This window comes from Ursus maritimus, unplaced genomic scaffold (assembly GCF_017311325.1).
Source record: "Ursus maritimus isolate PB19 unplaced genomic scaffold, ASM1731132v1 scaffold_34, whole genome shotgun sequence".
NCBI classification, from domain to species: Eukaryota; Metazoa; Chordata; class Mammalia; order Carnivora; family Ursidae; genus Ursus; species Ursus maritimus.
Window position 1 is genome coordinate 873195 of NW_024426008.1, and position 13144 is coordinate 886338.

A 13144-nucleotide genomic window follows, 5' to 3' on the forward strand; every position below is an offset into this window, starting at 1 on the left:
GTCATTTGGAGGGGTACAATGAACTGTCATTTTGAAGGTTGTATTTTTAGGGTGCAGACTGTCCTTTAACTCTGGAAGCAACATTTTGATGAACCTTTGGTAATGCTAATGCATCTACCACTCCCTGAGTCCCATTTTATTCGTATATATGTGTATATATGTGTATATGCAAATGCTTCAGACTGAGATGTTAAATATTCTGTTTTGGAATAAAAATTAGAATATAAGTAGCAAATTAGTGACCGGCAACATTAATTTCCCCCCCTAAATGTAATTTAAGCTGTTTTATATCTCAATGTTTTCATTTGCCTTTGGGAAGGAACAGAGAGACAGCAGCCTAGAGAAGCAACAAGATGGCAAGGAGTGACCAGCAGAAGAGGGGTATTGTTCCAGAGCCAGAGAATATAAAATTGCCTGGCTAGACGGGGAGAACTTGGGGAACAGTTTCTTTAGGGGTTCCCAAGAATTACTTGAGAGGGAAAACTTAATAAAATACTGAACTTCTTGATGGCAGTAGAATAGAGATTTAGACTATTGTTATTTGGGCATTACTAATTTCTGAAGGCTGGAGAAGATGGGAACTTTTTAAATTTAAATTTAATTAGCCAACATATTTTGCTCGGCATAATACCCTCCAGTTCCACCCATGTCAATGTAAATGCTAAGTATTCATCTTTTCTGATGGCTGAGTAGTATTCCATTGTATGTGCATATATACCACATCTTCTTTATCTATTCATCTGTTGATGGACATCTCAGCTCTTTCCACAGTTTGGCTGTTGTGGACATTGCTGCTATAATATTGGGGTGCAGGCGCCCCTTTGCATCACTATGTTTGTAGAAGATTGGAACATTTTAATCACACATAATTCCTGATTCTCTTGCACATCTCTCTCCTCAACCCCTTTCTTACTTTCTTTTAAAAAAGATTTAATTTATTCAAACTATACAAAAACAAAAACATTTAACCCATTTCTTCCATCCCTCAACTCCTACTTTTGGGAGGTTATAAATATACATATTTATATCCCACATATAAGAGAGATCTTACAGTATTTGTCTTTCTTTGTCTAACTTATTTCATTTAGCATAATGCCCTCGAGGTCCATCCATTCGTATTGTATGTATGACTAAGTACCTGTGACTGCTTTTGCATTACCATGGCCAGGGTCTTTGCAACAGAGACCATAGGGTCCACTGAGCCTAAAATCTTTACTATCTGGCCCCTTAAGGAAAAGTTTGCTGTCCTTGCTCTAGATCTAATAGTTTAGAAGAAATAAAGGAGACAGAGGAACATGTTTAGAGATGTGATCAGCAAAATTCAAAATGTGGAAAACTCTACAAGATAAACAACTTAATTTCTTTAACAAACAAATTTTAGTAAAAGAATTTTTTTTAAAAGAGTGAGAGAGGGAAACTTTAAGAGATACATCAACTTAATGCAATGTGTAGGTCTTTAAGAAAAATCCTGATTCCAAAGGTCAACATAAAAATATGTATGAACAGGACATCTGGGTGGCTCAGTCAGTTAAGTGTCCAGCTCTTGATTTCAGCTCAGGTCATGATCTCAGGGTTGTGAGTTTGAGCCCCGTGTCAGGCTTTATGGAGTCTGCTTAAGATTCTTTCTCTTCTCTCCCTCTCCTCTGCCCCTCCCCTGCTCATATTCCCTCTCAAAAAAAAATTTTAAAAATATGTATGAATAATGAGAGATGTTTAAGTATTGACTGTATTTTGATAGTATTAGAGAATTACTGTTAATGGTTCAGTTGTAATAACAGCACTGTTTTTATGTTATTCTTTTAAAGAGTCCTTGCTGTTATGGGGTGGGGAGGGTAAGAAAAGTGGGTATATGCAAAGTAACAATGGCCAGTGAAAGGATAGTTAATTTCTGGTACATAAAACACACTAAATAAAAGGCATTTATTTAGTATTTTATAGTTACTTATATAATGTTATCGTTACCCATAACATATGAATAAATGGGAGTTCATCAACTTAATCTCCTATTTTCTTATGTTTTTGATATTTTTCTCAATATAAACTTTTACAAGTATAAATATTTTAGGAGAAATTATAAAAATGTATTGAGAGACGTTAAGAAAGACATTAAGAAGACCTAAAAGAAGAGGTAGACCATGTTTTTAGTTAGAAGACTCAATATTGCAAAAACATCAATTCTCCCCAGATTGACTCCCAGTAGGACTCACCTCAGGTTTGTCAGCATCCCAGTGGGGGTTTCCTGTCCCAGGCAGCAAGTCCCTGCTAATCAGTCTTATCCTCCTAACTGTGGAAGAGCTCTGTATCAGGCAACGCAGAGAAATTCCTCACCACGCAGAGGAGCTGCAATCCCACACTCTCCAGTGAGGTTTGAAACCCAGCTTGGATCCACATTTGTGTGTTCCTTAGATAATCGCCTTCAGCCCTAGGGTCTTTGGAGTTCTTTTTTATGGACATTTAGTAGCTAATTCCCTACAAATAGTTAGTACTATTTTGTATTTAACAGTGCCTGTGATAAGGGAAGGGAAGGCAAGCTGAGGACAAAGCAGAAGCTGACACCCTGCAACCCCCCCCCCCCCATGGGATGTATGTGACATTCCTCAGGCACTCCTGGCTGCCCTAAAGGACAAAGAAACAGTCCTTACTACCTACAGCCCCTTGACAAGTCCTTGAAACAGGCATGGTGACATTCCTCTAGGAACTCAGCTGCCTCGATGTTAATACTTTGCTAAGGGCAAAAGGCAGTCCTAGCCTGACCCCCTCCCCTCCACCAAGATCCTGTAAGTCTACTTTAACGTATAAAAATTCCTTTGGAAACTTCCTTTATCTCTAACCCCCCTCCCCCCGCCAAGATACGTATTGGCAATCATCCCCCAAGCATATGGCCCACCGATATACATCTGAAGGGTCTCATGACTCAGGTTTTATTAGACAGTAATAAATGGCCCTTTCCCAACAACAGCTAGCCCCCTTAAGGTCCTGGAAACCTTGCTTCCAAAATTCCTTAGAGACTTACGCTATCCCTAACCCCCTCCCAACTTGAGTGTATATAATGGGCCATTCCTCACAACCCCGGGGCAGCAGCTCTTTCTGCCCATGGGTCCTGTCCCCGTGCTTTAATAAACCACCATTTTGCACCAAAGACGCCTCAAGAATTCTTTCTTGGTCGTCGGCTCTGGACAACCCCACTGAACCTCACCTGTATTCCACAACTTCATCATATGGCACTCAATGTGGGGCTTGAGTCTTTACATCTGGACTCTGAGCTTCGGTGCCAACTTGGTGAGTATTTTCTGTACTCTTCCTTTACTCTCATTTCTGGGGCTCTTCAAGGAGTACGGTCTTATTGGAACACTTTCATGTTGCTAGGTTAGGCTGTAATTCTCTAGCCCATGGCTACTCTGTGGGGAGGAGAAGGCCTGCCTTTTGGCTGGAAGTTAGTACCCTGGCCGGGATGGTACTAAGACCCAGATACTTGAGGCCCCCTCTTTACTGCTGTCCTCATACAAAGTTGTCTGTCTTGGGCACGGGACAGCTACCTAAGTGACTAGCACAGCTGCCAATCTTAAGACTTCCGTGTGAGGTTTCCTCCTGATTGATCTAATGCGATCCCCTCCACATTCCTGGTCTAGCCGCTTCTGGCCGCGGGACCTCCACCTGGAGTCGGCCGAAACCAGTACCGGACCGAATTACAACCCAACCGGGACCGTTTCCCAGGGAAGTTGGCTGTAAGGACCACATGTGTTGGAATGTCGCTTAGACCATGATGGACTTCTATCTTTACTGTTTTCCGTCAATGTCCTCTACTAATTACTTAGGCTACAAAATTTAGTAATTTTCCCTTGTAAAACTTTTCTAGTGTTCTCTATGGGTTAAAAACAGCTGGTTCTTCAAGGCAAGATAAAATAAGGTGTGACCTTCATGGCACCACCTTCAAGGCATGGTATTTTCAGTCCATTCACCAGGCACCCATCGGCAGCCTAGGATGCGATGGGGTAGGGGAGGGACACCGGCATCCTTCTTATGGGCCTTTTATGGCAGGAATGCCTTCATGGGAAGGCAGGATTGTGATCAATAGTGATTTTTGTTGAGGGACGCCTCTGGTCGCTTTTGACACACAGGAACCTCTGACATATCCTGCGTGGGACGCCACCTGGGAGTCGGGGGGGGGGATTTGGTAATGGACCTTCTTTACTTTTCTGAGTGTGGCCTCAGTAGGCTGCTTCTTCGGTTCCCAAGGACTCTCCCTTGGGGTGCCTTCTAACCCATTGGAAACAATTCGGATTGCAGAATTTAGGAAAGCACTGATCTCCTGTAACACTGCATGGCTGCAGTGGGGTCTATCAGAAGGAACAGGGCAAACGGACCTAGGGTACCTTCATTGCTCATACCTAGGCCTTCATTGCTCTACACCAGGACCCCGGCATAAGGGCCTCTTGCAGAATGTGTTTGCCCAAATGGGTCAGCTAGTAAACTCTCCTGACATGTTGGATGACAATTATCTAAATAGGCCTCCTCCAAGTTAACCCAGGTTGCTGGAGGAAACACAGGCCATCCCTAGCAAAGGGGACTCTGACTCTTTTCTCTCGCTGTTCCTTCTAACAGATGTGGGGGCATCTCCCTCACTCATTTCCTGGGTTAATGGCTATAACTGGAGCCATCTGTGGTTAGTCTCCCTCGGGACGGGGACTTTAAGGAATATTCCCAAGCAGCTGCCGAAACTCCCTTTGTTTTGGGGAAATTCCCTGTCTTCTCTGGCCCGACATGGACTGCCTATTCCCCCTTGTTGGCGGGGAAACGTGGCCTCTGCTCCTGTTGGAGCTGATGAGCTCTAAAACCGGAAACCCTCTCTCTGCCTTCTGGCAGCACTCTGCCCCTACTGTCTCCCCCTCCCCCTTCTTTCTGCACCACCTGGGGTGCAGCCTGCACAACTGGTTTCTGTACCATCCTCGGTGCCTCAGGCACCATGGCTGCTCCTCCTCCCCTCACCATCAAGGAGCGAGGAAGAGCACCCCCTGGACCTAACGTTACCCACTCCAGATTTCCCCACCAGTGTCTCAGGTAAAAACTGAAAATGGGGTGGGCACAGGTGGAACATAATTCAGTATTTAAACTAAGTCAAGTTTGTTGGTTTAATTAAGATAGACCCGTCTTTAAAGTTATCAGCACTAAATGTAAAACTTTTATTCTATCGAGGTTTACTGAAGGTCAAACAAACTTGTGTTACCTCCGTTGTGAGTTGTTAGTAAAAATATGACTAAAATGATGGTTAATTGCCTGTCTCATCAAAGTTTTCATGAGTAATTGTTAAAATAGCTTTCAAAGTCTTTGGTAACCTGAATCTTTATTGCTTGGGTGGTAAATGGGATTGAATTCATTGGACATCTAGGTCCTTTTAAAATAAGATACAGTGCTGAAGCATTGAGTGCTGGATGTAGGTTTGTGCTTTTGACTACTTATTGCAAAAAACTAAGGATATTTAAATCTGGTGGTTAACATGTTTTGTGCTTAACTGATGCATAAATTTGCCATCTAAGGAATTCTGGCGTAACAGTTCACAGTTGGTTACTACTTAGTTTTCACTGGAGACTACGATTTCTAAAAAAAAAAAAAAAAAAAGCAAAACTACTAAATGTAATGAAGGCTGATGGAAATAAGGGAAGCAACTCTGTATGTAGAAAAGTAAGAGATACTTAAGAAGTGTAAGGAATGGGAATGCATTTTTGCTGAAGGTAAAAGAAGGTAATTTTGTCCTAAATAAGATGGTTTTATGGAAAGACGGCATGGGATAGAATCTGAATGCAAAAGAAAGTTGTAGAAGGAATTTTAGGTGTGGTCAGAACTGACTAAGTGTGAAATGAATGGATTTTTAAGATACAGTGGTATAAGATCTATGTCTGTTTTCTCTCTGTTTAGAAAGACAAAGGTTTCTTGAATTGTTCATCTGCTCTGGATAAGAAAATGGAAACAATTTTCTCTTTGTCCAGAAAACAAAGTTTCTATGTTTTGTCATTAACAGGTCTTCAAATACTTAGTTAAAACTTCTCCGTATTAAGCTAAGTTTTGCTGACAACTATAGAACCCTACATATTTGCCTTCAAATCTCATATTGTCACCTTGGTTAAATAAAAATAGAGTTTCGTAGTGATCTGTAATCCGATTCAGGCTTGTGCTATAATTTTAAGGTTTTAACAAACTTTACCAAGATTTAAATTGTAAATGAAGTCTCTTTAACTCAATAGACCTTTTTCTTTGGTGTGCTGAGTTACTCTGGAAGCACTGTTAAACAAGTGATAAGCCTTAGGTTACATTTGGGTAAATGCTGTAACTATTCTAGAGATAATATGCAATTCCTAAAGTTTTAATGTTTTAATATAAGGTCGTCATCACTCTTTTCTGGCTATCGAAGTGTTGTGTGTTACGGAAGTAACCTGACTTCCTTGCCAGCTATTCTGTAAACTCATCAGTTACTAACCATGTCCATTCTGTGTTTTTGTTTTTTGTAATTGTTCTTATTCTCTTCCAAAATGAGTTTCATCTTCAAGGAAGTTCATATAAAGGACTTTAAGGACAGATACAGGTTTTTGATATCTTTATGGAATCCTAAAACTGAAATGGGTAAGAATTTCCAGAATTAACTAAAGCTGTGTTCAAACTAAACAAGAATTAGTAACATGGGACTAAATTAACTAAAAGATTATAGTGTTGTGACTCTTGCTTAAAACATTACTGGTTCTCTAATGCTTGCTCTTCCAGATTGAGGAAACTTTCCCTTAAGACATCAGTGATATACAGAAATAAGAATAAAGCAAATTAAAGCATTTAACTTTTCTCTCTACCTGAACCCTTTGAAATTAAAAAGGTCTCAGCAAGTATTCTTTCTACCATGGCAATCATAATCATTTGCATAAGTTCAATAAGTATTGTTGTCCTTGTAATAGGACATCATTGGAAACATTGGTTATTTTACCATAAGTCTTTGACTGGAATGTCATGTTTGAGAGACATGCATAGACTCAGATATGACCAAACAGCTTTCAGGAACTAAGATTGACTTTACGAAACCTGGAGCCATAAAGCCCCCTGGAAATGGCCTGATACCTTGCTTACAGAGTTCCCAGCAGCCTCACCAGGTGAGTAAAGAATGTCACTTCCTGGCAGGTGCAGGAACCTCAGGATACTTTGGGGACCTCGTGGAGAGGAATCCGCCCAATACAGGTATTACAGGCATATCTGATGGCAAGTACTTGGCTTGGCTTCTGGCCTGGAGAGGCTACTAAAAGTTCAACTAGAGATTCCTTATAAAAGTTCCAGCAAAGCAGATTCTAAAAGATCTATACGATCAGTCACTATTCTTGCTGAATTTATGTAAATAATTAGGCCAAGTTTGTTAAAACTGGCTTGTTTTGCAAACAAATTAGTCCTGATTTGGCTATCTCTGGAAATGAGGGTTATTTTAGAGAGAAAAATTATGTTTAAATAACCCACCTTTGTGGATGTTAAATTCTAGATCTGATTGTCTCTAAATGTTTGCTTAAGCTAAACAACTTAAGGGAAACTTAAGAGAAATAGCTTTTTCTATTCCTATACAATAGCTCATGTATAGATAATCTTCATGCTTTTTATTCTATGGGACTAATAACAGGACCCATGGGCATATAATTAATTATTTGAACAACTGGGAAATGGGATTAATTCCCCAATGATCGTATAACTTGGCTATCACCTTGACCAATTCTATGTGGCTGGGATGATGAAATCATTCCCTAAAAGCCAGAGCATACCCCACTCCATAGGGTTAACTATGGGCTTGTGGAGATAATGGATGACCCCACTTTCCTTGTGACTGGACTGGATGATGACTTGGGGATGCCTTTATCTCTTGACAAGTCTTCCCCCCACGCCAGTGATTCCTTGTTAAGATATTAAGGCTAGACCTCAAACAAAGAAGGCTTCTTAATGCTTTCATCTTGCATAGTTAATTTATCCTAGAAGCCACCTCTCTGAATGTACAATCATAAGGAGAGGGTTTAGCCGAGCAGACAACAGCTCTCCTGGTAAAAGGGAGCCTCAAAGCTCACTGTGGGGCAGTCCCTTACTGTAATGACTTCACATCAGTTCCAAGAACAAAAGCCACCAATGGGTGATGGGAAGCCGACTTATTAAATACCAGGCTATGCTTATAGGTGCACCTGAAATAATACTTAAAACCTGTAAAACTTTAAACCCAGCTACCCTTAAGCCTGGACCTGACCATTGTACTTCTATAGAGCATAACCCTAGAGGTTATTGATCTTGTTTATTCTAGTCAACCAGATTTAAGATGTCTCTGTTGAAAATACAGAGGAAATTGGTTCACCAATGGTAATAGTTTCATGGAAAAAAGGGGTAAGAAAAACTGGATATGCTATAGTCAGGTCTGACTCGGGACCGTTGAGGGCAAAGCCCTGTTAGCAACATGTCTGCCCCCAAAACAGAATTAATAGCGCCCACCTGTGCTTTGCAATTGGCAAAAGCCTTAAAAATGTTTATACTGACTTCATATATATTTCCCTGGTCTTCCATGCTCATGGGTGCAATTTGAAAAAAAAAAGGGATTATTATCAAGCCATAACTCCCCAATCAAATATGGGTCTGATCATTGCATGTATGGCCCTTCAAAACCAAGTAGCCCTTGAAATCCTGACTGCAGTTCAAGGAGGCCCAGTATTATATGACTGGCTCCTGGCTGGGACCCAATGGCTCTGCAACTTAAGCTGTGTCTATAGCTTCCTCCTTGCTGGATAAGCCACTGTACTCTGGGTTTTGCCTGGATGCATGGATGCATTATTAAAACCATTACCAACTCAGCCAACTTTCCAAATTTAAAACCATGGTGGACATGTTCTGTGTCTCACTGGTATGACCACCTAGCATCTATCTTTGTTACCTCTTTGAGACTGGAGAATGTTGTTTGGCACATGGAAACTCTTGAATACATGGTCAAAGCCCTAAGTGATATTCTAGAGAATAGAGTGATGTTAGATGTTTTTAACTGCTATACCAGGTGAAATATGTGGTAGCATAAAAACAATGCTGTGTATATAGTCCAGATTACCACAAAATACTTCTGGGTTTCTACCTGACATGAATGCTCAAATTGGTGCTTTAAATTATCTCTTTCCTTTAGTGATTGCTTTAAACTCCTGGACTGGAGGAAAATTATCAAAGGTCAACTATCAAAGATCTTTTATTCAGATCTCTCCTTATAATATTAACCTTGTTTTGCCATATCTGATGTCTCCCTGCCTAGTGCCAAGACACCACCTTCACCACCGTAACTTCCGGCTAACAGATAATACCTTCTACTCAAAGGAGGTCTCATCCATGTGTGTCCACGTTGGATTAGCGCCTCCCCTTCATAACTCCCCTGTATGTTCACTAACTGACCAATGTTGACCCAGTAGGTGAACAGGGCATCTCTACGCCCTTATTCAGCAGGAAGTAGAGTTACAGAAGATGAGAACCTTCCACCCAAACAACCTTAAAGATTTAAGGGTCACTAATTGTTCAGAGGGGAAATGATGAGAGAACGGAAGGCAAGCTGAGAGGACAAAGCAGAGAGCGACACCCTGCAAACACTTCGCCCCCATGGGATGTATGTGACATTCTCAGGCACTCCTGGCTGCCCTGAAGGACAAAGAAAGCCAGTCCTTACTACTCTACAGCCCATTGAAGTCTTGAAACAGGCATGGTGACATTCCCTTTAGGAATTCAGAATGCTGCCTCAATGTTAATACTTTGTAAGGCGGCAAAAGGCAGTCCTAGCCTGACCTCCCTCCACAAGATCCTGTAAGTCTACTTTTAATGTATAAAAAATTCCTTTGGAAACTTCCTTTATCTCCTAACCCCCAAGATCGTGTGGCAATCATCCCCCAAGCATATGGCCCACCGATATACATCTGAAGGGTCTCATGACTCAGGTTTTATTAGACAGTAATAAATGACCTTTTCCCAACAACAGCTAGCCCCCTCAAGGTCCTTGCTTCCAAAATTCCTTAGAGACTTACGCTATCCCTAACCCCCTCCCAACTTGAGTGTATATAATGGGCCATTCCTCACAACCCCGGGGCAGCAGCTCTTTCTGCCCATGGGTCCTGTCCCCGTGCTTTAATAAACCACCATTTTGCACTAAAGATGCCTCAAGAATTCTTTCTTGGTCATCGGCTCTGGACTCAACCCCACTGAACCTCACCTGTATTCCACAACCTCATCACCTGTCTAAATTGCTGTGTGGTATGTTGTCTTCTGAGTGGACCTGACTGAAACACTAGTAGAACTGAAGTTGTATAACATGTAGGACCCAACAATCGTGTGTGTGTGTGTGTGTGTGTGTGTGTCTGTGTGTGTGTGTGTGTGACAGACAGAGGCAGAGAGACAGAGAGACAGAGAGAGAGAAAGAGAGGAACTTGCACATCTGTGACACAGTAGAAATACAAGAATATCCACAGCAGTATTGTTCAGCATAATCTAAAACTGAATATAAATCCAATCATCTGTCAGTAGGAGACAGGCTGGCTGCAGTATGTGAAAGAAAGAGAGAAGCCACGGATAGCTCCAAGATTTCTAATCTGAACAACTGGAAGATTAGATTTGCCATTACCTGAGATAGGAAGTCTGCAAGAGGAGCAGGTTTTGACATTTGGAGATAATATCAGAAGTATAGAGCTTTTACCTCTTTGGTTAGGTTTATTACAAGGTATCTTATGGTTTTGGTGCTGTTGTAAATGGAATCAATTCCCTAATTTCTCTTTCTGCAGTTACATTGTCAGTGTATAGGAAAGCAACTGATTTCTGTGCATTGATTTTGTATCCTGCCACATTACTGAGTTGCTGTATGAGTTCTAGTAATTTAGGGGTGGAGTCTTTTGGGTTTTCCACATAAAGTACCTTGTCATCTGCAAAGAGAGAAAGTTTGACTTCTTCTTTTCCAATTTGAATACATTTTATTTCTTTTGGTTGTCTGATTGCTGATGCTAGGACTTCTAGTACTATGTTGAACCATAGTGGCAAGAGTGGGCATCCTTGTCATGTTCCTGATATTAAGGAAAAGGCTCACAGCTTTTCCCCATTGAGAATGATATTCACTGTGGGTTTTTCATTGATGGTTTTTATGAAATTGAGGAATGTACCCCCTGTCCCTACACTCTGAAGAGTTTTAATCAGGAAAGGAGGCTGTGCTTTCATTCTTATTGGTTTCCATAAATTGCTTAAGTTCTTCTTTAATTTCCCGGTTGACCCAAACATTCTTAAGCAGGATGGTCCTTAGCTTCCAAGTGTTGAGTTTTTTCCAAATTTTTTTCTTGTGATTGAGTCCCAGTTTCAAAGCACTGTGGTCTGAGAATATGCAGGAAATAATCTCAGTCTTTTGGTATCAGTTGAGACCTGTTTTGTGACCCACGGTATGGTCTATTCTGGAGAAAGTTCCATGTGTGTTAGAAAAGATTGGCTATTCTGTTGTTTTAGGGTGGAATGTTCTGTGTATATCTATGAGGTCCATCTGGTCCAGTGTGTCATTCAAAGTTCTTGTTTCTTTGCTGATTTTCTGCTTAGATGATCTGTCTATTGCTGAGAGTGGAGTGTTGAGGTCCCCTACTATTAACATATTATTTATCAATATGTCTCTTTATTTTGGTTAACAGTTGGCTTATGTGGTTGGCTGCTCCTATGTTGGGGGCATAGATATTTATAATTGTTAGATCCTTTTGTTGGATAGACCCTTTAAGAATGATATAGTGTCTTTCTGTATCTCTAACTACAGTCTTTAGCTTAAAATCTAATCTCTCTGATATAAGAATGGCTACCCCAGCTTTCTTTTGAGATCCGTTGGCATGAAAAATGGTTCTCCATCCCTTCACTTTCAGTCTGGATGTATCTTTAGGTTCAAAATGTGTCTCTTGTAGACAGAATATGGTTGGGTCATGTCTTTTTATCCAATCTGCAACCCTGTGGCATTTATGGGAGCCTTTAGGCCATTCATGTTGAGAGTGATTATTGAAAGATATTATTTTAATGTCATCATGTTGCCTGTGAAGTCCTTGTTTCTATAGATTGTCTTTGTAAATTTCTGTTCTCTATCACTCCTGGGGTCTTTCTCCTTTTATAGAACCCCCCTTAATATTTCTTGAAGGGCTGACTTGGTCATCACATATTCTTTCCGTTTCTGCTGGTCTTGGAAGCTCCTTATCTCTCCATCCATTCTGAATGACAGCCTTGCTGGATAAAATATCCTTGGCTGCATGTTCTTCTCATTTAGTACCCTGAATATGTCTTGCCAGCCCTTTCTGGCTTGCCACGTCTCTGTGGACAGGTCTGATGCTATTCTGATGGTCCTCCCTCTGTACCTAAGAAATCTCTTCCCCCTTGCTGCTTTCAGGATTGTTTCCTTGGATTTAAGATTTGCAAATTGTACTATTATATATCGTGGCATTGTTCTCTTCTCATTGATCTTGGGAGGGGTCCTCTCTGTCTCTTGGACACAAATGCTTGTTTCCTTCCCCAGATTAGGGAAGTTCTCAGCTATGATTTGCTCAAATATATCTTCTAGACTTCTCTCTTTCTCTACCCCCTCAGGCATTCCAATAATTCTGATACTGGAATGTTTCATTGAGTCACTAATTTCTCTCAGTTTGATTCCTTGGCTTTTACTTTGTTTTTCCCGTGCTGCCTCGGTTTCCTTCTTTTCTATCATCTTATCCTCTAACTCACTAATTCGTTCTTCTGCCTTATTTACTCCAGCAGTCAGAATATCCAGTTTAGACTGCATTTCATTCATAGCATTTTTAAGTTTGACCTGATTAGATCTCAGTTCTGCTCTTAGAGATTCTATATTGTTGTTAATATTTTTCTCAAGCCTAGATATCACCTTGATAATTGTTACTCTGAAGTCTATTTCTAACATCTTGGTTATATCCATATCCATTAGGTCTGCGGCAGAGGCCACAGTCTCTGCTTCTTTCCTTTGTGGGGGGATTCTGTTGAGGGGTTGTTGAAGGAATGTACAGAGTCCAAATTATTGATCACAACCCAAGCAAGATGCACCTGTTTTATAGGGACCTTAGGGTTGTGGGCCTCTTGTTCTTCCAGCCTGTCTTCTGGGGGAGGGGCC